The sequence below is a fragment of the Pan paniscus genome, chromosome 10, assembly GCF_029289425.2.
Source record: "Pan paniscus chromosome 10, NHGRI_mPanPan1-v2.0_pri, whole genome shotgun sequence".
Taxonomy (NCBI): domain Eukaryota; kingdom Metazoa; phylum Chordata; class Mammalia; order Primates; family Hominidae; genus Pan; species Pan paniscus.
The window spans coordinates 101,035,001-101,058,412 of NC_073259.2; the positions used below are offsets into that span (position 1 = coordinate 101,035,001).

The window sequence follows — 23,412 nt, forward strand, 5'->3', positions numbered from 1 at the left end:
TGCTCTCTCACCCTACAACCAAACCCAGACAATTGGCATCCAGGGCCCAAGGTCCTGGCCACTCTGGTATACTGTCTCTGGGTTTCGAAACAGTTCATTTAGGATCCTTTATATACAACGAGTTACAAATCATATTCTGTGAGTTTCTGATCTAAGTTAACAGTTCTTTCTTACCAAGGAGACGATGAACACACACACAGACAAGAAAGAGCTGCAGGGAAGTAACAATAACCTCCAACAGGTTCTTAGTTGGAACGGACCCATCACAACAGACAAACAGGAGAAAAACAGAAGTTTATTAATATGGATATTTTATACACACATGGGAGACATCCAGAGAATGAGTTTTCAAAGAGGTGGCTTTAAGTTCCAGTTTATATATAGCATCTTCAACAAAGAACAATAGATTTTTAGACAAGTGGCAAGACAACAAGAAAGGGCTTTTTGAGTTTCTGTGAGCAGGCTGGCAACTCAAGGAAAAGCAAACAAACAGCAGATAAACGCTAGTTAGGAAAGTCTGCCAATGCAAATTCCTCTGGTTCCGACTCTAGGCTGATGAGGATCTAAAGCTGTCTTCAGTGGTTAAACTTTTCTTGAGGGAAAAGGCGGGGGTTGGTGGCCAGGATATTTTTTGCCTTTGTCAATCTATGTCCTCCTTTTGGACAAATTGAGGCAGAGACCTCTCCTGTACCTGTTTCTTCTTGAGCATCTTCAGCTCAACAATCCTTCATATTTTGGGGAAGATATTCTGGTCTCCCACAGAGCCTTTCAAAGAAGGTTCAGCTCTGGTCTGGGTTCCTTGTCTCTCACTATTATCTGAGTTTGTGTCTCCCACCCTCCTCTGAGTCCATACTGGTCTGTGGAAGAAGGCTGCTTCCCTGAATAAAGGCCCTAGTGTTCTATTTGCACAAAGCTCAGTCTTTCTCTATGCTGAACTTGGCTTTATTACTAAGTGGCTGTGAGATTTTCATGTTGTCAACTCTCCTATCTCAGTTTCAGTTTCCTCATCTGTGCAAAATCAGTCATCCCCAAAGTGTTGCCCAGATCAAAGATTTTAGAATTCTATGAAGAATTCTCCTACTATTTACCCACTAGTAGGAGAATTAATACATTCATCAATGAGGACCCCATTTGCATTATTGTCCAGTATAATTATTTAAACTTTCTATCTTTGTGGCATTTATGATTACTTATTGTAAATGAAACTGGTGTGAAGGACACACATTTTTAATGCCTTTAATTGTCATCCAAAGGCGCTTTCCAGCTGAAAAATTCCATGATTCTAAATGTGTATCAATTTCATGTCAGGCGGGATCAGAGGCTTGGTCAATATTATTTTTTCCACAGTGAAATTGTGTAAGGCAGGAGATCCTACTTAAGCTAACATATGTGTATCCTTCACAATGGAAGAATAAATAAAAGTATAAGTTGTGGATTTGCTAATAGTTTCTTCCTGCTAAAAATATTAACCTCTTCTATTCCTTAACAATAACTTAATACATGTAGTTTTAGCTTAAAATTTTGGGGAATTTTTGGTGTCTTGAAGTATTTTCTGCAAATTTATTTCTCATCTCCAAATTCTATCTCCCTTTTCTGAATGTTCTTGATGCTACATTTTCATGTATTCATCAACTTGAGATGTTTGGCTCCTTTTTTTTTGTTTGTTTGTTTTTGAGACAAGGTCTCACTCTGTCACCCAGGCTGGAATGCAGTGGCATGATCATAGCTCACCACAGCCTCGACTTCCCTACCTTAGGTGATCCTCCCACCTCAGCCTCCTGAGTAGCTGGAACTACAGGCACGGGCCATAATGCCCAGCTAATTTTTGTATTTTTTGTACAGGCGGTGTTTTGGCATGTTGCCCAGGCTGGTCTTGAACTCCTGGGCTCAAGTGATCCTCCTGCCTCGGCCTCCCAAAGAGCTGGGATTACAGGCGTGAGCGACCACACCTCACCTTTTCTACTGTTCTCTGAGCTCCCCAACATTTTCATATTTGCCAAATCACTGTTATCTACAGAGAAATCTCCATCAAATATTTCATTATTTGAAAGAAGCGACGCCAATAAAGAATTTACTCTCTGTTTACTTGGACATAAAGAGCTACTCCAAATTAAGACCTGACATTTTCTCATCTCCTTCTTTGCAATAAAAATAAAATTGAAATTAAACTGGGATAAGTGCAACACATTGTATCTAAGCAGCCATTGTCAAACTGTTTCTAAATATCAACAGTAAAAGCTCTAATCTGAGTCAATTTTGGAATGCACGTATATTCCAAAGGGAAATGAATTTTCAAAATGGTATAGGACTCAACATTGCATATTTTAGTCTTCAGGCCAAGCAGGAAAATGCTAACAAGCTACTTCTTCCAATTTTGCTATTAATGCAAATTGATGTAAAACTACCTGCTATGGGCGAAACACTCAGCCTCTGCAAATGGTCTCATTCTGAAACTGTCAGTGTCAGGGAAATGGTGTTTCCCTTCCGCAGCTCATTGAAATGGAGATGGCATGGAATGGAGTAAAGGGATGGGGATCTGCTTTCTAATCAGGCAAAATTAGATTCATTTGAATTGGTGCATGGACTGAAATGAAGGGAAAATCCAACCAGTGCCTATTTTTACCTCCTTAGACAGCCTTTGAGCAGCTAGGCATAGTAAAACCACACATGCTAAAATTTCCCACATTGATACAGAATTCATGAGGAAATTATTTTCGCACTTTAATGGAATGGGTCTATTGCTTACATTATACAATGTAAGGGAAAAAATTACTAAACTCAGAAGCACATTTCCATATTTCTCATCAACTTAGTTTCTTTGATACAAACATAAGAAGCTACCCCAACTATTATAGAGCACATTTTGCAAATTTCACTAATGCATAGTAACTCATGTGACATCAAAAGCAAAAATATCAAAGCAAACACACAGACAACAAATGAAAGCAAACCTTTATAGTGTATCATTCAGTGAAAAATACATGTTCTAAAGAGTTGTGATATATGATACTATGGAACTATAATATATTCCAGTTTCTACAATTTCAGTTCTTTTCAGATTTGGTGTTTATAAAATAACCTAGTAAAGAAGTGGTAGGAGAAAGTGAAATTTTACACAGTGGATTATGTGAAACACAAACTAATGAAACCAGCCAAAGTTTCTGAGTTCTTTTTTTTTTCCCAGCCTTCCCTCAGCCAAATGAGTTTTTAATTCATATAGGATTTTTAAAAATCATTTATTTAATTCTCCTATATTTTAGAATAATAGCGTTCTTAGGTTAGTAGTTTTCAGACTTTAAGTTTTCAGGACAGCAAAATTTCCCAAGGCAGTAGAAAGAGCTAACATAGAGTTGCTAAACTGTTAATTTTGCCAATAACAACAATAACAAAAAGCTACCATTGCCATCATTTCAGACAGGAAAGGATATTTCCACACCAAAAATGTAGGAAGTTCATAATGTCAGAATACAAAAGAGCTCTTCCCAAGAGATACAATTTGTTAACCGTAGATAATTTTAAAGGATATACTTATAGTTTTATATACATTTAGAAACATTTATAACATTAAAATTTATTTTATACTACAACAAATATTATGTTCCCTTGGTACAATTTTTTTTTAATTTGATAGCACTATATGTATTTCATACTCTGGTATTTGATAGCACCCATGATGAAGGGCTCTAAGGTGTCATTTGTGTTGGTGTTATATTTTTATCAGTGCCATCATGAAAAATTCTGTTTTACAGATATGAGCAAAGATAAAAACAATAGTCTTAATAGTGTTTTGTTTTTTGTTTTTGAGATGGAGTTTCACTCTTGTTGCCCAGTCTGGAGTGATGGTGCGATTTGGACTCACTGCAAACTCTACCTCCTGGGTTCAAGCGATTCTCCTGCCTCAGCCTCCAGAGTAGGTGGGATTACAGGCGCCCGCCACCATGCCCAGCTAATTTTTGTATTTTTAGTAGAGGCAGGGTCCCGCTATGTTGGTCAGGCTGGTGTCAACCTCTTTACCTTGGGTGACTCATCCACCTCGGCCTCCCAAATATGCTGGGATTACAGGCATGAGCCACCATGCCCGGCCTAATGCCATTTCAATTATTCTGACATAGTCTAGGCAAATCAATATGCTCAGGAACAGTAGCTCCCACATTCTCAAGTCCTTCCTTTTACCTTGCTTACAATGGGCAGGTAGAAAGGCCGGTTGAGCCAGGCCAGGTGGGTGGCTGGGACTCCGCAGGAAGTAAGCTCAGGACTCTCCTCAGTTATTGCCCCTCACTTTCAGGGCAGAACCATATGGTCTCCTTGCCTTACAGAGAGAAGCTGGAAATTTTTACAATAGGTGTTCTGTGGGCCAGTAAAAACTCTGGCCCTTCCCGGCATTTGGGAACCATTGAAATGGGTCATTTAGTCTTTGAATTCCTGAATTTTGTGTAATCCAGAGGAGCCTGAGACTCTGCGTGGCTATGGGTTGAATCCACAGCCATCAAAAAGCACCTTCCCACTGGTAAGTTAAACATAGTACAAAAAGCACTGGTTCTAGGGACAGAAAAGTTGTGTTCAAGTCTCTATTTAACATAGACAGTTGACTCTTGAACAATGTGGAAGTTAGGGGTGTTGACCCTTCCAGGAGTTGAAAATCCAAGTATAACTTTTGACTCCCCACCAAAACTTAATTATTGATAGCCTGCTGTTAACCAGAAGCCTTACTGTTAACATAAATAGTCAATTAACACATATTTTGTATATGTATTATATATTGTATTCTTACAAATAAAGTAAGCTAGAGAAAAGAAAATGTTATTAAGAAAATCATAAGGATGAGAAAATATATTTACTACTCATTAAGTGGATAATCACAAAGGTCTCATCCTCATCATCTTCACATTGAATAGGATGAAGAAGAGGAGGAAGAGAAGGGGTTGGTCTTGCTGTTTCAGGGGCAGCAGAGGTGGAAGAAAATCTGAGTTTAAGTAGACTCACACAGTTCAAACCCATATTGTTTAAGAGTTAACTGTACTTGATTTCATAATGTTTTCTAATGTTTTTCTCATGTTCAGATGGGGGTTGTAGGGAGGAAGACCACACAGATAAAGTGCAGTCAAGAATTCTTGATAGAATTTGGGAGGCCGAGGTGGGTGGATCACGAGGTCAGGAGATCGAGACCATCCTGGCAAACACAGTGAAACCCTGTCTCTACTAAAAATACAAAAAATTAGCCAGGTGCAGTGGTGGGAGCCTGTAGTCCCAGCTACTCGGGAGGCTGAGACAGGGGAATGGCGTGAACCTGGGAGGCGGAGGTTGCAGTGAGCGGAGATCGCTCCACTGTACTCCAGCCTGGGTGACAGAGCGAGACTCTGTCTCAAAAAGAAATAAAAAATAAAAAAGAATTCTTGATAGAATTCTCATCATATTCTATCAAGGTTACATACTATCAATAGAACATCGCTATTGATATCAACCTTGATCAACTGGTTGAGATAGTGTTTGTCACATTTCTTCATTGTGAAGTTACTTTTCCCTCTTTCCACACTACTCTTCAGAAGGAAGTCACTTAAAGAATGGGAAGCTATGTTCCACCTCCTTCAGGGTACAGTACCCTCATAAATTGTTTGAAATTCATTTACATGGAAGATTTGTCTATTCTCCTCCATCTATTTATTTATTTGACAATTTATTTATATCAATATGTTGTCATTAGTTTTCATTTCAACTGTTCTAATATGTGTATAGTAATGGTCTTAATTTGCATTTCCCTTAATGGCTAGTGATATTGAACATATCTTCAAATGCTTGTTTGCCATCTTTGTATCCTCTCTGGTGAACTCTCTGGATGTCTTTCGCCAACTTTCAACTAGATTCTTTTTAATGTTGAGGTTCAGAGTTCTTTATATATTCCAGATACTAGTCCTTTGTCAGATGTGTGATTTGCAAATATTTCTCCCAGTCTTTAGCTTGTCTTTTTATCTTCAACAGGGTCTTTTACAGAGTAAAACTTTTAAATTTTGATAAAGTCCAATTTATTATTTTTCTAATGGTTTGTGCTTTTGGTATCACATTCAAGAACACTTTACCAAGCCCAAGGTCCCAAAGACTCTTCTATGTTATCTTCTAAAAGCTTCATAGTTTTGCATTTTACATTTACATCTATAATTCATTTTCAGTTAATTTTTGTATAAGGTATGAGATTTAGATGAAGATTTATTTTTGTCTATGAATATCTAATGAGCCAAGAATAATTTTAAGGAAGTGATATCAATGGAAATGAACTCTAAACCAGATGGGAAGAAAATGAAGATGGGGCCAGGTGTAATGGCTCATGCTTGTAATCCTAGCACTTTGGGAGGCCAAGTGCGGGGGGGATCCCTCAAGCCCAGAAGTTCAAGACCAACCTGGGCATCAAAGTGAGACCCCATCTATACAAAACAAACAAACAAAAAATTAGCCTAGTGTGATGGTGCAGAGTACTGTGGTCCCAGCTACTCTGGAGGCTGAGGTGGGAGGATCTGAGGCAGAGGCTGCAGTGAGCTGTGATCATGCCACCACATTTCAGCCTAGGCAACAGAGGGAGACCCTACCTCCAAAAAATAAATAATAAGTAAAGATAGAAGGCTTACAGATAATTCTTAAGTGTTAGAGTCCATGCTTAAGGTAAAATAAATGTAGCTACGGGCTGGGCTTGGTGGCTCATGCCTGTAATCCCAGCACTTTGGGAGGCCAAGGTGGGTGGATCACCTGAGGTCAGGAGTTCGAGACCAGCCTGGCCAACATGGGAAAACCCCGTCTCTACTGAAAATACAAGAACTAGCCAGGCATGGTGGTGCGCACCTGTAATCCCAGCTACTCAGGAGGCTGAGGCAGGAGAATCTCTTGAACCCGGGAGGCGGAGTTTGCAGTGAGCCGAGATTGCACCACTGTACTCCAGCCTGGGTGACAGAGCGAGACTCCATCACAAAAAAAAAAAAAAAAAAAAAGTAACTACAAAGCCAGTCAGCCAAAGACTAAGAAATAGATAGTAGTTGGAAATTTCAGAAAGAAAGCAGGTACTGGTGGTGTAAATAAAAAGCCCAGTAGTGGCCAAGGGGGGTGACTGGCTGAGATGAGGTGGAGTGGGGTAAAGAAGTTAAGGAACTGAGATATCAGGGTGTAGAGAGGCAGCCTGTGAAAGCTGAGGTCAGAGAATGACACAGGAGTGGGTAGAGAGAAAGCACACTGGTCAGGGGCTCAAGTGTTTTTGAATGAGCAGGAATGAGCGGAGGTCAAGGAGATGACTGGTCCAAGATGGGGGGAAAGGAGCAAGAGGAGACAGTGTCAGGAGGGAGGGAGAGAAATGCTTTGCAGTCAACAGTGAGGAGCCAGGGGGATGCTTTTTCTACTTCTTGGCCTTAGGGTGCAAGGGGGATGAGAAAGAAAAAACAAAACAAAACAAAAAACTATCCTGTCCTTGAAGAGGCAGTGGGGGAGGAAATGGCCTCAGAAGTCTTCCAATGTCCGTTAGAGCAAACAGGTGAAAGGAATATTTGGAGAAAATGCTGCATGAGCTGACTCCAGGACAAGAGGCAGGAGGGCAGTTTCAGGAACTCAGAAATACCAGGAATAGGAAGAAGGCTTTGAGTCACACTGGAGAGCTGAGCCCAAGTGACAGAGCTGCCCTTGGTTATCATGAAATTCTGAGGGATACGTCGTTGTTAGACTGGGCCTGGAAGTCAAGAGTGGAAGTTCTAAGAGTCCTCAGAGAAAAAGAGGGTGAGCTGATGTTCAGGCCTCTAACTGAGATAATTATGTGAAAGCACTTTGCTTATTTATTTATTTGTTTATTTATTTTGAGACAGGGTCTCGCTCTGTTGCCCAGGCTGGATTGCAGTGGCATGATCTCGGCTCACTGCAGCCTCCGGCTCCCCAGTTCCAGTGATTATCCTGCCTCAGCCTCCCAAGCAGCTGGGATTACAGGCATGCGCCACCACACAGCTAATTTTTTGTATTTTTAGTAGAGATTGGGTTTCACTATGTTGGCCAGGCTGGCCTCAAACTCCTGACCTCAGGCGATCTGCCTATCTCAACCTCCAAAAGTGCTAGGATTATAGGCCTGGGCCACTCCATCTGCCCAAGCACTTCATTTATAAAGCTGTGTCTTAAAAAGCTGGAAATCACTAGCTATTGTTAGGTGGTGAAAGGCATTACACAAAGCAAATTAATATGTTTGATACTTGTTGTCCAGAAATTATATATTTATGATTATATCTACACACACGATAATATTAAAAAATATCCATTGTTGCTGGGAGCAGTGGCTCACTGCTATAGTCCCAGCTACTCTGGAGGCTGAGGATGGAGAATTGCTTGAGTCCCGGAGTTGGAGGTTACAGTGAGCTGTGATCATGTCACTGCACTCCAGTTGGGGTGACAGAACAAGACCCTGTCTCTAAAAAATAAAAATAAAAAAATCCATTGGCCTAGACATAACAATTTCATGGTTAGTTATATAGACAAATATATAAATACACACATACACGTTAGCCAAAAATGGTAAGTTCAAGCAGCTGTAAAATAGAATGCAATCGGACATTTTACAGCTTGTATTTTAAGGTCCTGGCTCAGTTCAATCTGTCTTCTCACTGGTTCCTGCTTCTCTCTTCTTTGTTCTACTTCTATTTCTCACCATGTTTTGACAGGTGAGGTTGTTCATGCAAAGGGATCCAACAAAAATACAGGAATGCCACCTTTGCCTCCTCAACCAGGACAGAGCAACCCTCCCTTTCCTCCTTGCAACAAAGCAGGCAAAACACACATTCTCCTACCGCCCCACCATGAAGCTGAGGCACGAATGGCAGTGATGCTATTGTTTTGCTTGCAGGGAGGGAATTTTTATGCAATCAATAAGTCACCTGCCCTCTTTGCCCAGGATCAGCTCTCCACCCAAACCCCTGTGAGCTTCAGTGGTAGAATACTTCAAGCTTCAGCCAGCACAAACATGTCACAGCAAGAGGGACAGCGATTGTATTTGCACACACAATTTGTTTAAGTACAGGCTTTATTTGATCCTTAAAAAAAAGAACAGCTTTGGTATTACATTACAACCAAAGGAATTTAGCCTTTAACCTGCAGTTTCCCTACTCTCAGTGATATAAAACCTTTTTCTGATAAGAGGTGAGGCCCAGTGAAATTTTCTTCTTTTCCCTCTTTCCCGGAGGTGAGGTAATGAACTAACAACCTAATTAGACCCTGTTTTATACCAACTAAAATAATAGAAGGGAGTCTTTGGTAACATGGCAAAACAAAAAACAAAAAACAAAAAACCCAGGAACACCAGGCATCATAATACAGAAATATACGATTAGGATTAATCAGGATATGGAAAGATATGTTTATCCTGTAGATACTTCACCCTGAGGCCATACCATTTTTATTTCCCCTCCATTGGGCATAATGGAAGGGACTTGAACCCTCTGCAATGGACTGAATATGCATCCCCCTGAAATTCATATGTTGGAGTTCTAATCCCCAAGGTGATGATATTAGCAATGAGGCCTCTGGGAGGTCGTTAGAGTTAGATGAAGTCCGGAGGGTGGAACCTTCATCATGGGATTAGTGCCCCATATAACAGGCCCCAGAGAGATCCCCTGCTTCTTCTAGCATGTGAGGTTACAGTGAGAAAACGACTGGCTATGAGGAAGCAGGCCCTCACCAGACACTAAATCTGTCAATACCTTGATTTTGGACTTCCCAGCCTCCAGAACTGTGAGAAATAAATTTCTGTGTTTATAATCTACCCAGTCTACGGCATTTTGTGATAACAGCCTGAAGGGACTATGACATTCTTCCCCACTGCCCAGCTCCACTGAGAGCTTAAGAGCTAGGACTCTAGAGGACACCCGAGAGAGAGAGGCTGGCTGGAGAACAAAGGGAGATAGGCTTTTTTTTTTTTTTTTTTTTTAACAAAGGCCTTCTTGTTGCTCACAAAGGAGGAGGATTCTCATAGACTAATTTCCACCAATGGAAAAAAATAAGAGCAGCTTTGCCCCATCCTCTGAACTCAGTGTCTCTCCAATCATCACACAGCAAGGTTTTTTGTTTTTGTTTTTGTTTTTCAGGTAATGGTCTGTGTATTTGTTTTCTATGCTGTGTGACAAATTACCACACGCTTAACAGCTTAAAGCAACACATGCTTATTATCTCACATGCTCTTTGAGTCAGGAGCCTGAACACAGCTCAGCTGGGTTCTGTCCTTAGGGTCTCACCTGGTGGCAATCAAGGTGTTGGTCAAGGTTGGGTTCTCATCAGAGGCTTGACCAGGTAAAGATCTCTGTGCATACTCCCTCAGGTTGTTGAATTTATTTCTTTGCCACTGTAGGGTTCACGGCAACTCAATTCTTCAAAGTCAGCAACAGAGAGAGAAAGAGAGAGAGAGAGAGAGACTCTACATGGGTCTACTAAGAAAACAGAGTTCTACATGAACAAACATAATCTTGGGAATGACACCCCATTACCTTTGCCATATTCCATTGGTTACAGGCAAGTCACAGGTCCTGCCTACACTCAAGAGGGCAGAAACCTCAGGAGATAGAGATCCTGGGTACCACCATAAAGTCCATCTGTGTCTCTCTAGTCTAGAAATTTAAGGGTATAGCCAAGGAGTTCTAGAAGCAACATTTGTAGAAGAATCATAAAACGAAGGTAGATACTTTAAGTCTACACACATATTCACGCACCCTAACCTACAAATAAAATAAAGGTAGGAGTTTTTCTCGGTGGTCAATGGCATGAGATATTGTAGTCATGCAGTGTGGCTTCGCATCTCTGATCTATAATTTATTGGTTGCTTAACTTTACTAAGCCTCAGTTCCCATCTTTAAAATGGGAATCATGGTACTTATCTTTGAAGCTGTTATGAAAATTAAATTAGATAAAGTAGACAAAACACTTAGCACAATGTCTGGCATAAAAGTGCTCAAAAAATGATTGCTATTGTATCCGGGTAAGATCCTGAGGTGCCTCAAACAAAGTAGAATTTTATTTTTTTAGTTTTATATATTTAATTAACTAATTAATTTTTGGAGACAAGATCTCCAAAAGTCACTCAAGCTGGAGAGCAGTAGTGCGATTATGGCTCACTGCAGCCTCTAGCTCCTGGGCTCAAGCAATCTTCCCACCTCAGCCTCCTGCATAGCTGAGACTACAGGCATGTACCACCATGCTAACTTTTTTTTTTTTTAGTAGAACTGGGGTCTCAATATGTTGCCCAGGCTGGTCTCAAACTCCTCGGCTCAACCCATACTCTCACCTTGGCCTCCCAAAGTGCTGAGATTACAGGGGTGAGTTACTGCACCCAGCCCAAGGTATGATGTTCTCTAGATCTTCAAGGTTGGGTTCCCTTCTGAGATCTAAGAGGTTTGACACCATTTTGGCTCCATGCTTCCCTCAAAACCATGGTCTTTTTAGTCATGCAGTGTGGCTTTGCATCTCTGATCTATGATTTATTGGTTACTTAACTTTACTAAGCCTCAGTTCCCATCTTTAAAATGGGAATCATGGTACTTACCTTTGAAGCTGTTATGAAAATTAACTTAGATATAGTAGACAAAACACTTAGCCTCCTGCGTGGCTCTACCAGGATCTCAAGCCTACCTTTTCCTGCATCTTCATTAATGGAACCGGTAAACTTTTGCAATGCTGAGTTCAAAGTCCCTGCAGACCTTCACACTTCATAACTGGAATGCCCTGGAGGAGGCTGGCCTCTTTCTTACCCACCTATGCCTCCACCCATCCTGTCCTTAGGCAGACACCTACAGGTCCTAGCTGACTGTCTTAGCACAAGCTTCCTATATGCTAGACCTGCTTAGACCTTGGAACCTGGCTCCTGAGATGGATTCACTCAATTATTCACTCACTAAACACCTAGGTGACACTTACCATGTGCCAGACACAGAGCTAGTTTGAGAGAGAGGGAAGAGTGATGAAGACAGAACCCTCTCTTCAAGCAGGCCATTGGCCAATGGAGAGGCAGACACACACCAACAGAGTAAAGCCAACACTTGACTTTGGACAGGAATATATCGGACATCTTACACCAATCCCTCAGCCTGTGAAAATGCAGTGATCAGCCGGGCCCCTTGCTTTCTCCCATGTCTCAGTTCCATCAAGATTCATGCTTCCTGTACGGTCTCACACCACTTGTGCATTTCCAACTTCTACTACAGTTTTATGCCTCATGTGATAAGCAGTTTTTGTGCTAGCTGTTTAGTAAATAAATGTTTAGTACTTACTAAAACATTTCATATACCATGTTTTCCTTTCTCTGCAGAACGTGTGTGATGGACTTATGGACTCATTCACTGCATCGATCTTGGGCACTGCCCAGCTTCATGTTCCACTCTCCCATTTATCCCAAATTGCTGAGGATTTCCTAAGAACCATCACTTTCCAGAGCTCATTATTTTCTGTTATTTGCCTCAGCAGCACAAGCTGTTTTCACAAAGAAATAAAGGGTCTTCTATTCCAGAAGAATTCTTCTATGCATGTAGGTGAGCAGACAGTGCAGAGCCATGCTGAGGTGTGTGTGCCTTGCTGTCACTGTCTCTCCTCCGGGAGGAACACTAGGCTCCTGTACACCAGGCTTCCCACAGCCCAGGAGGAACACATCCACGCCTTGCCAGTCATTTGCATCTTAGTAAGACTAAAACTAATAAAACTAACAATAAAACTTAAAATAGATTGAAGGATTACAGTATGCCAAGCATATATGTATTGTGTTATTTGGCCCTCACAGTCACCTTTTGAGCTAGGCACCAGTACCAGCTTTAAGAGCTCAGGAAGCTGAGGTGTCAAGATTTTAAGTCATTTGCTCAAGGTCACACAGCTAGGAAGTGTAGTGGGAGAGTCAGTCCCCCATTTGTCCAATGCAGTGCTGTCGCCCAAGTGTGAAGAGGGATGTGTGGGTCTGAGAACAAAGTTAGCCTGCTTAGTACTTTGTCCAAGGTCAGCCCTGGCTCCAAGCCCAAGAAACAAGGCAGGATCAGCAGCCACAAAGTCCAACAGTCAGCCAGGCTCCCATACTGCAGGGGTCTCTATCACAGCCCAGCTCTGGATATGGGCAAACGAAAGCTAGCAGCAGAGTACCCAGGCTACCTCTGCACAGGGAGTGACTGCGGAACTTCAAGAACAAAAGAGAGGCAAAAGATGTGGGGTGGCCTGGCTGGGAGGGACTAGGGAACAGGGACACCTTGCAGATAACTCTCAGGACTGAGGAGTAAATATCTTTTATTAAACAAAGCTTATAATTCTGACTCTAAGCCTGGCGTTCCTAACAATGGCAGGGACTGATGGCTGTGAAAGGCACTAATCAGACACGGTAGATTCATGTTTACACTGGGAAGGGCTGCTGATCCTGCATAGGCCTTTGAAGCCACCCGTGCTCACACAGATTGTAATGCACTATGAAGTAATGTCTTCAAATAAAAGGGAGGAGTTGAAATAGACCTGTCTAGCCAGTTATTTCTCTAAGGCACTTCAAAGAAACATTTTCTTTGATCGTTTTGACTTTCCATCTATAAGAAATGTGAACATATTACTCATAGAAATTGCTGAGAGACCTCAGGCTGATGGGGGCTTCGGTTTGACCCATCACCAGTGAAATGGGAAGGATAAGGTAGGGAAGGGCACACTGGTTCTTAAAACTTCCACCAGGAAGTGACACACATCCCCCACTCCCTCACATTTCACTGGCCAAAGCAAGTCACCTGGCTTATCTAACTTCAAGGGGAACAGAGAAACACCATCCCACCACATGCTGAGAAGGAGGGTGGGCAGATACTCATGACCCCCAGTAAACAGCACTGATGACTAACACAAAGGCCAAGTGATAAGGAGGTTGTTTTAGGAGGTCAAATGAAGGAGTGTATTCTTCAAGAAAATAAGGCACTGATGAGCTTTGTTACATCTCCACAGTAATTTCTAAAATGGAATTTCCCCATGAAGGCCTTTAATATGAGCATTATAATTGTTTAAGAAAACAAAGTGTCCTGATTTGACTAAATTATCAAGGAAAAATGTGGAAATTACAAAACTGGGACCAAAGCAATTTTCCCATGTGTAACTGGAGGATGAAACAATCCATCTGTCATTCTGGATTGTTAGTGGGAAAATCCACTATAGGACTCTACAAAGGAAAACTACCAAAACTTGGATGGCACCTTAAACCTTTTCTCCCTGGAACTTGCCTATTATCTTGCTTTTTCTCTCAGCAGTTTCAACGCATTTTACATGTATCACCACATCTGGAGCTTCAGATAACCTGACGATGACTATTTATATTTCACTCACATGTTACTTCATTCAACAAACATTTATTTTGAGGATCTACTACACACAGCATTCTTCTCTAGACACTAGGGATACAAAGATAAAACATGGTTCTACCTGTAAGGTACTTATTAACAAATTTAGTTGAGGGAAGAAAGAACATGAATCAGAAAATTATAGAATATTGCAAAAGTACAGGCTGGTCTCAAGGTAGTGAGATATCTTAATTGATTTTTCAGTCAGTTGCAGATCGAATTATTCGTCCTACTCTTTCCTTCTCATTACTGTACTTGACTAGACTTTAAGAAAAAAAAAAGTAGGCCAGGCTCGGTGGCTCACACCTGTAATCCCTGCACTTTGGGTGGCTGAGGTGGGCGGATCACCTGAGGTCAGGAGTTTGAGACCAGCTGGGCCAACATGGTGAAACCCCGTCTCTACTAAAAATACAAAAAAAAAAAAATTAGCTGGGCATGGTGGTGGGTGCCTGGAATCTCAGCTACTCAGGAGGCTGGGGCAGGAGAATTGCTTGAATCTGGGAGGTGGAGGTTGCAGTAAGCCCAGATTGCACCTCTGCACTCCAGCCTGGGTGACAGAGTGAGACTCTGTCTCAAAAAAAAAAAAAAAAGCGCCAGCTATTATGGGAGAGCTGAAATGATATTTATAAGGACATCACCTTCCTTGCAAGGGAGTAGTGTCCATGTAGGGGTCACTCAGTACACAGGGACATGGCTTGGGGCAGTGCAGGTGTGCATTGCACAATATCGAGGCACACTCATCCCCTTACAGGCTCCTTAGGTTTATGCAGATGTCAGTTAGGTGTCTTGAACCACGAGTACTCCTATCTGTGCCACCATTTGAACTATGAACAGGATAGCCAGCAACTAACCAACCCTTAGTTCTCTGAAATATGTTCATCATATGCTTACTCTTATTTTTATTAGTATGATATAATGATAATCTCTAACTTGCTGAACGATTTTTTTTAATAATCATCGATTATACATCCAGTCTAAGACCGTTCTAACCACATTGGAAGTCCGAGATAAAGATATGCCACAGTCCTTGACCTCAAAACGCTTTAAAACTAGATGGGGAAGAGAGACAAAAGCACATAAATCAATTCGAGGATAATTAAATGCTAACTTGTGTAACATTAAGTTTAAATACAATCTGAGTTATGAAGACCAAGACATCAGCCTTAGATGGGACTTCATCTGGAGCTTAAAGGACATGGAATATTTGGGTAGGCCAGGGGAAAGAAAATGATGAGAATGTATGACTCTATCGATCTTTGGCCATTACTTCCTGGGCAAAACACCTCAAAGCTCACGCCTTGCTGATGGAGAGTAGCAGCTGCCCCTGTTGTCACAGCAAAGAGGGTGGCACAGCTGATAAAGGGTAGGGAACTCTGCCCATCACTCTCTGACCTGCTCTAACTCCTTTCAGCACATCAAGTTACCCTGTGCCATTGTCCCAGGTTCCTTCCGTGTAGAACAAGTCCTTCCTTCTGCTATTACCTTGCAGCAGTTAAGAGCACACGCTAGTTCACTAATTCTCCAAGTGTGGTCCCCAACCAGCAACATGAGCATTACTGGGGAACTTGTTAGAAATGCAAATCCTTGACCCCTGCCCCAGATCTAGTGACTCAGATAGTCTGGGGGTTAGGTCCAGCAATGTGTGGTTTCCCAATCCCTCTAGGAGATTCCGGTGCACACATGTTTGAGAACCACTGGGCTCAGCAGACACCCTGGCTTCAACTCCTGGCTCTGTTGGCACTCATCAGCTCCATGCCTCAGACAGATGGTTAATCCTGCTAAATCTCAAAAGGATATAATAGTAGCACCCATCCCCATGGGGCTATTGTGAAGAAAAAATGAGTTAATGCATAATGCAAGGCCCTTAGCCTAATTAATCCTTGATAATTGGTAAGCACTCAGGGACTTAGTACAATTATCGCCTGATAAGATTTCCCTTTACTTTTTTTTTTTTTTTTCACCCAGGCTGGAATGCAGTGGCACAATCATGGCTCACTGTAGCCTCGACCTCCTGGGCTCAAGTGATTCTCCCACCTCAGCCTCCTGAGTAGCTGGGACTACAGGTATACGCCACCAAGCCTGGTTAATTTTTTGTATTTTTTGTAGAGATAGGGTTTCACCATGTTGCCCAGGCTGACTTCGAACTCCTGGGCTCAAGCAATCCATCTGCCTCAGCCTCCCAAAGGGGTGGGATTACAGGTGTGAGCCACTGGGCCTGACTTGTTTTCTTATCATAACATGGTTGGGAAATCTTATCTAAAGATATGTTTCTCAACATATCTAAAGATGTATTTCATTGCTCCTTCTCATCTCCTTCACCACTGTCATCTCCAATAGCCCCATTCTCACCACTCTTTGGCTTACCAGTCTTTTTTTCAACAGCATAAGATTTACCATTTTAATCAATTTAAGTGTACAGTTCAATGACATTAAGTATATTCACATTGTTGTGTTATCGTCACCACCATCGATCCCCAGAACTTTTTTTTTATCTTTCCAGACTAAAACTCTGCACTCATTAAGCAGAAATTCCCATGGCCCCTTCCCCTTCTCATCCTTGGAAACCAGCAGTCTTCTTTCTGTCTGTCTCTGGGAATTTGACTACTCTAGATACTTCATAAAAGTAAAATCATACAGTATTTATCCTTTGTGATTGGCTTATTTCATTAGCATAATATCCTCAAGTTTCATCCATGGTGTAGCACAGGTCAGAATTTTTATCCTTTTTAAGGCTAATATTCCATTGCGTGCGTAGTACACATTTGTTTCTCCATTCATCTACACATGGACACTTGGGGTGCTTCCATCTTTTGGCTGTTATGAACAGTGCTCCTGCAAATATAGGAGTACAAATGTCTCTTGGACTCTCTGCTTGTAATTTTTTTTTTTTTTTTTTGAGACAGTCTCACTTTGTTGCCCAGGCTGGAATGCAGTGGTGTCATCTTGGCTCATTGCAACCTCTGCCTCCTGAGTTCAAGTGATTCTCCTGCCTCAGCCTCCTGAGTAGCTGGGATTACAGGTGCCTGCCACCATACCAGGCTAATTTTTGTATTTTTAATAGAGATGGGGTTTCACTGTGTTGACCAAGCTGGTCTTGAACTCCTGACCTCAAGTGATCCACCTGCCTTGGCCTCCCAAAGTGCTGGGATTACAAGTGTGAGCCACTGCATCCGGCCTCTGCTTGTAATTCTTTTGGGTTTATACCCAGAAGTCGATTGCTGGTGGTTTACTAATCTTGACAGCCCCCATCTTTAAGAGAAGCCTTAGTTTCCTGTCTCCTCTGTCAAGGTGGCTTAGCCTCCACTACCAGAGAGCAGTACATCCTCCTTCTGCATCTAGGAGAATGTTACAGGAGTATCTTGTATTCTTCAAAAACTTGAAACTGGGTGAGTAAAGGGCCAATTTTCCTCTAAAACATACTTAGGCCCCTCTAACCCTAGACTCCATTTCATCAGAGTAAATGGTTTTTATTGTCTGTCTACAAATACAAACTCCTCAAAGAGAAAACTTTATTTTCTGCCATTCCACTGGTGACAAGGACCTGAGAATAAAGGAGGATTATAGGGCAGACTGTCTGCTATGATAACTTATTTTTCTTCCAGTTGTTTCCAACCATACAGTATTATTAACTTTGACTGTGGTCATCATTTTGGCTTCAGGCTTAATCTATTTTGACTAGGAATATTGTCCTCGGAAACACTACAATTTCCTGAAGAGACTGCAAATCAGCAGTCTTGACTAAACTCATACATGGCCGTTATCTTTCCTCTGCTTGAAAGATGTACAAAGACAGTATGTCATTGTGAGCCAGGAGGTTTTCTTTATTTAGCGTCTGCCTTCTGGCTCAGCTATAAGGTAAGGCAATTAGGTACCCAACATTTATAACAGACATGTTTAACTTCCCTGATATGTCCTGCAGAAGTTAAGCAAACACAAAGATAATAGATTTTAACTAGCAGTTAGGAAGTTTAGACTTCAAACCCTTGAGACTGTATAAAATATGATGGCGAGACAATGGACAATGTATTCATTTACTACTTAAAACCATCTTGAACTGAAATATTTAAGGTAGAATCATTTCTACCTGTGAGGTCCACAAGAAATGGGTACTAAACATCTTTTAATGCAAGACTTTGATGTTAAGCATGGTCAAGAATAAGCAAAACAAATGTGATCCCTCTAGGAGGCAGTGTTGTGTAGTGGAGATATCTTGATTCAGGTTGGCTATGTTGCTGTTAGCCTCCACCTCATACTGGTTATATGACCTTGAGCAAATTACTAAAGTTCTTCATATCTCAGTTTCTTCACCTGAAAAGTGTAGATACTATTAGCACAGGAAGGCCATTTCCTGTCATTTAAGGGTAACTGGTACCTGGAAATTGCCACATTCATTGATTGATTGAGACAGGGTCTTGCTCTGTTACCCAGGCTGGAGTACAGTGGTGCAATCATATCTTGCTGCAACTCAAACTCCTGAGTTTAAGGGATCCTCCCACCTCAGCCTCCTGAATAGCTGGGACTTCAGGTGAGTGCTATCATCCCTTACTAATTGTTTTTTACTTTTTTAGAGACAAGGTCTCCTCATGTTACCCAGGCTGGTCTCTAACACTTGGCCTCAAGCCATCCTCCAGTCTTGGCCTCCCAAAGTGCTGTGATTCCAGGAATGAGCCACTGCACCTGGCCTCTAGGGCCACTTAAAATAAATGCACCAAAATATCATTTGGAAAAAGTAGGTGTTATTGGGACGTTTTCTTGAAAAATGAACTAAAAATTACACCAATTATAAAACTCTCTTACATTTAACCAAATTTAGTTTAAAATTTCAACTGTACAGTTATTCTCAGAAAAAAATTCAACAAATAAATTAGTTTGGAGCAATAACCTATTGCTTTGGTATTGGATTCTCTCTTTTGAAGCACTTGTCACTGTTCCCATCATTGTTTTCTTCAATTGTTAACAGGTTGAGTCATGTCAAATCCTTGTTTGCCATTGGCTTGCAAGTAGTTCTAGTAGCTCTCCTCCATCACTTTCATCAACTTCATGAAATTCTAAATGTTTAGCAAATTGTGCTTTTTCCCTTTGCAGTCCTTCTGCTTTATATTTTCAATGTACAGTATCATGTGGTAAATATCTGACAATTAATGAGACTATGGCCAACAAGGGTGACTGGCCCACTGGTCAGAAAATATGATGGATCAAACAGGAATAGACATTTGAATGGAGACTGATTTTAATAAAGGGCCAGCTCATGACAATTTTTACTTTCCCAACACCTATTAACTACAGAGACGTGGAAAATGAGTACTCAGATAGCATAAACGCTCCATTTCTCATTAAATTGTCAAATGCCATGGCTCAGCACAGTGCCACATGAATAACATGTGTGCCTTAGCTGTTAATATTCTCATTATTTATTTAAGAGGACCCACATGTTCACAAAGGAGTTGAAGGCATTTAAATACAAATTGTATATAAGCTAAGAAGAATATTTTCCTTAAATCACTCCACTTTTCCATCAATGAACACCATGATTAGAGAACAAAGGAATCCCTCACTCTTAAACCTGCCTCTATTCCTTATTCCCCTTTCCCCTTATTTTGTCTTATCTTCTCTCAACAACACTTACTGCCATCTGACAGACTGAAAGTTTATATATAAATACATGTGTGTGTGTTTTAATCTTTCTCCTGCCACTAGAATCTAAATTTCAGAGTCCAAGGATTTCATTTGTTCATTTATTTGTCCCTAGCACAAAGAACAAGATCTGGCAGATGGTGCGTGTTCAGTAAGATTTGTTGAATAAATGATGAATGGAAGACTCCTCATTCCAGGGCCCAAGTGCCCAGGGACCATCACAGCAATTCCATGGCTAGGGATCCCAATGCACTATGTCCTGAAAGAGTCTCTGATGTGAACAGGAAACACAATCAGTGGATATTGTGCAAATCCTAAGAAGAAAAGACAGCACAGAGATTCCAAGAAGCACACGGTAGATTGAAAGGCTGTGCAGTTACTGCAAACTCAGCCCTGATTTGTGGTTGAACTAGGCTCCATTCTAATTCAATTCAATTCAGAAGGAATAGAAGGGTCTTCTGTGGGGCAAAGGAAGCAAGTTGGAATTCTCCCTTCCACAAAGAAAAAGATATGTGTTTTTGCATCATGGTGTAGTGGAAAGAACTACCTGTACAGATCAGAAAACTGGTGTGCTGATCTCAGCTCTGACGTGACTTGGGTCTGTAACTCAGCAAAATCACTTCAAGCTTTCAGGGCTCTACAGCTTCATCTGTATGACCAGAGGGTGTGACTAGATCAGCATTTCCTAAAGCACGATCCTTGGAACAACTGGCACTCTAGACCTGCACTCACAGGTAGTCGCTAGACACATTTAGCTATTGAGCACTTGAAATGTGGCCAGGGTCACATTTTAAAATGTAAAAACTAAAACAACATACAAGGAAAATTTAAAGTGTCTCACTAATAATTTTTATGTTGATTAATGTTGGAATAATAATCATTTTGTAGATTGGGTTAAATACATTATTAAATTTGGGATAGAAGGGGAGGCTGGGCATGTTGGCGGAAAGGGGTATATGGGGACTGTCAGTACTTTCTATTCAATTTTGCAGAAAATTGAACCTAGAACCAAAAAATGAAGCCTATTTATAAATAAATAAAATTTATATAAAAAGTTAGGTTTATGTGTTTCTTTTTACTTTTTAAATGTGGCTACTAAAACATTGAAAATTACATATGTAGTTACAGATACATTGGCAGAATATTTCAACTTGACATATATTTCTATTGCTGTTCTATAATCTGAAAGAAGAAAAAATGTTTCTCTAACCAAACACTGTACATCATATCCCCCACACTTCACCACCCCTCTCCCTTGTCATCACGCTCATTATTAAGGTGTGAATATCGACATGGATATAGGGTGTGGAAAGGTAGACAATGGAGATTTGGAGGGGCGATGGGATGGGAGAGGGGTGGATGATGAGAGATTACTTAATGTGTATAATACATGTTATTTGGGTGATAGATGCCCTAGAAGCCTTGACTTCACCACTATGCAATCTATGCATGTCACAAAATTACACTCATACCCCATAAATTTATGCAAAAAAATACCCAAAGTGTGTTTAATACACAGTATGGAGAAACATGTTTGATTGGCATTTTCTAGATGCATTTGATAATGGAATCTATTTTCCACTGACCATCTATTCATACCCTTCAGTTCTGAGGAAGATATTCTGGAAATGTCAGATCTAGATTCTCTGTAAAGTCTTTTTGGAGTCCAATAATTTGTGACATTAGGATTCTAAGGATGTGGAAGGAGGCCATGAGTGAGAGTCTAACATGCCTGTTCAGATAGGGAGAGTTTTAAGGAGAAATCATGTTCTTCACCAACACCTCACAGGAGAGGTAGCAGCTAACTGAATGCTGAAAGGGAAGAAAATTGGGAGACCAGAGCCTGGAATCAAGGGATTGGGGAGGAGAGCCAAGCTCAGGCCCAGGGGGTCTCCTAAGAGAAGTAAACCTGGCTGTCTACTGTGTGGGATGCTGATGCTTGAGAAACCAGCACCACAGGAAATGTCAAAGTCCTGGATAGAAGTTGGAAATGGAAAACATGAAGTTCCAGCAGCAGCAGCAGTATGAGCAACTAGAGGGCTGCAGAAATCCCACCGTTGAAAGAACACCTTCCATGTCAGTGGGTCAAACCCAGCCAGGGAGGCTAGGCTGCTCCACACTTCCACCCTCTCACCCCCAGGGCTCCAGAGAGCAGATGAGGAGAAACCCGTAAGGATTTATGTAGCCAGATAAAGCACTGAAGCCACAGCCTGTGGCCTCTGACTGAGATTTCTACGTGAGTGATAAGAAACCTATTTCTGTGCCTGACATTTCTGCCTGTTTCCAGACAGGGTGTCCCAACTCAAGTGCTATGTGGCTTAGGATTTCTGGGGTTCCATTATGAATTGAAGTTTCTCTGGGATGAACCTCAAAAATTTTCCTACCGTATTGCTTCCTAACTTCTCCTTGGTCCTCTGAAACTGCCAAAGTCTTGCTTTGTAGAATTACTTTCTGTAAGCTCCAAGTGTGTATTTATTTTGAATTAACATTGTTTACAGCTTTATTGAAGAATAATTTATATACAATAAACTTCACCAATTTAAAGTGTGAATGGATTTTAGTAAATGAAAATAGTCATGCCACCACCACCACAATCACATTTTGGAACACTGCCATAACCCCGAAATTGTCCTCAGGCCCCTTTGCATTCAACTCCTGTCCATATCCCCAGCCCCAGGAAAAAAACAATCTATTTATTGTCCCTTTAGTTTTGTCTTTTTAGGATTTTCATTAAATATTTTGAGACAGCCAGGTGGGAAGGGATCCCCAGCGAGACTCCAACCGGCCTGCTCCCCGGGAGGAGTGCGCACTGGGGTGGAGCCTTGGGAAGTTCGTGCCATTTGCAGGGGGAGGAGCCTGGCCTTTCTTCTTCCTGGGTGGAACCCAGGATTCAATCTGTGAGGCGGAAGCCTTTACTAGCAGGACTCTCACTCTGCTGAGGGTCCCTGTTTGCCCTTTTTTTCCTTTTCACCCAATAAATTCCATTTTTCTCACCCTTCAAAGTGTCTGTGGGCCTAATATTTCATGGCCGTGTGACAATGACCCGGCTCTTAGCTGAACTAAGGAGAAAGCCCTACAACGATTTCAGGTAAATGGAATCATACAGTACTATACATGGTATTTTGTTTTTGGCTTCTTTCACTTAGCCTGGTGCCTTTAAAATTCATCCACATTGTTGCATCAGTACTCTATAGAGGAGGAAAAATAATTTTTCCTCTACCCTTCATGAGTTCTTAATTGGAACAGACCCTTGTAACAAAAAACAGATTAATAAGAGAAAAACAAACAAGATTAATCACATGTATACCTTATGCATATGTGGAAGATACTCAGGGAAAAGTGAATAAAATCGCCAGAGTAGATCTCAAAAGCTTGCTTACACTTGAGACTACAGTCATGTACCATGTCCCCTGAAATAAAGAAAGAAGGGTGTGGGAAATGCCTA

General features: G+C 41.3%; 1 long non-coding RNA gene across 1 annotated transcript in view; it reads right to left on the reverse strand.

Annotated features, from left to right (window-relative positions):
- LOC130540677 (uncharacterized) overlaps positions 1-23,412 on the reverse strand; it is a 192,556-nt gene that overhangs the window by 6,010 nt on the left and 163,134 nt on the right. Inside the window, exon 2 of the long non-coding RNA XR_008954667.1 lies at positions 10,239-10,370. This is a non-coding gene — a long non-coding RNA (uncharacterized LOC130540677). The remainder of the gene's footprint in view (positions 1-10,238; positions 10,371-23,412) is intronic.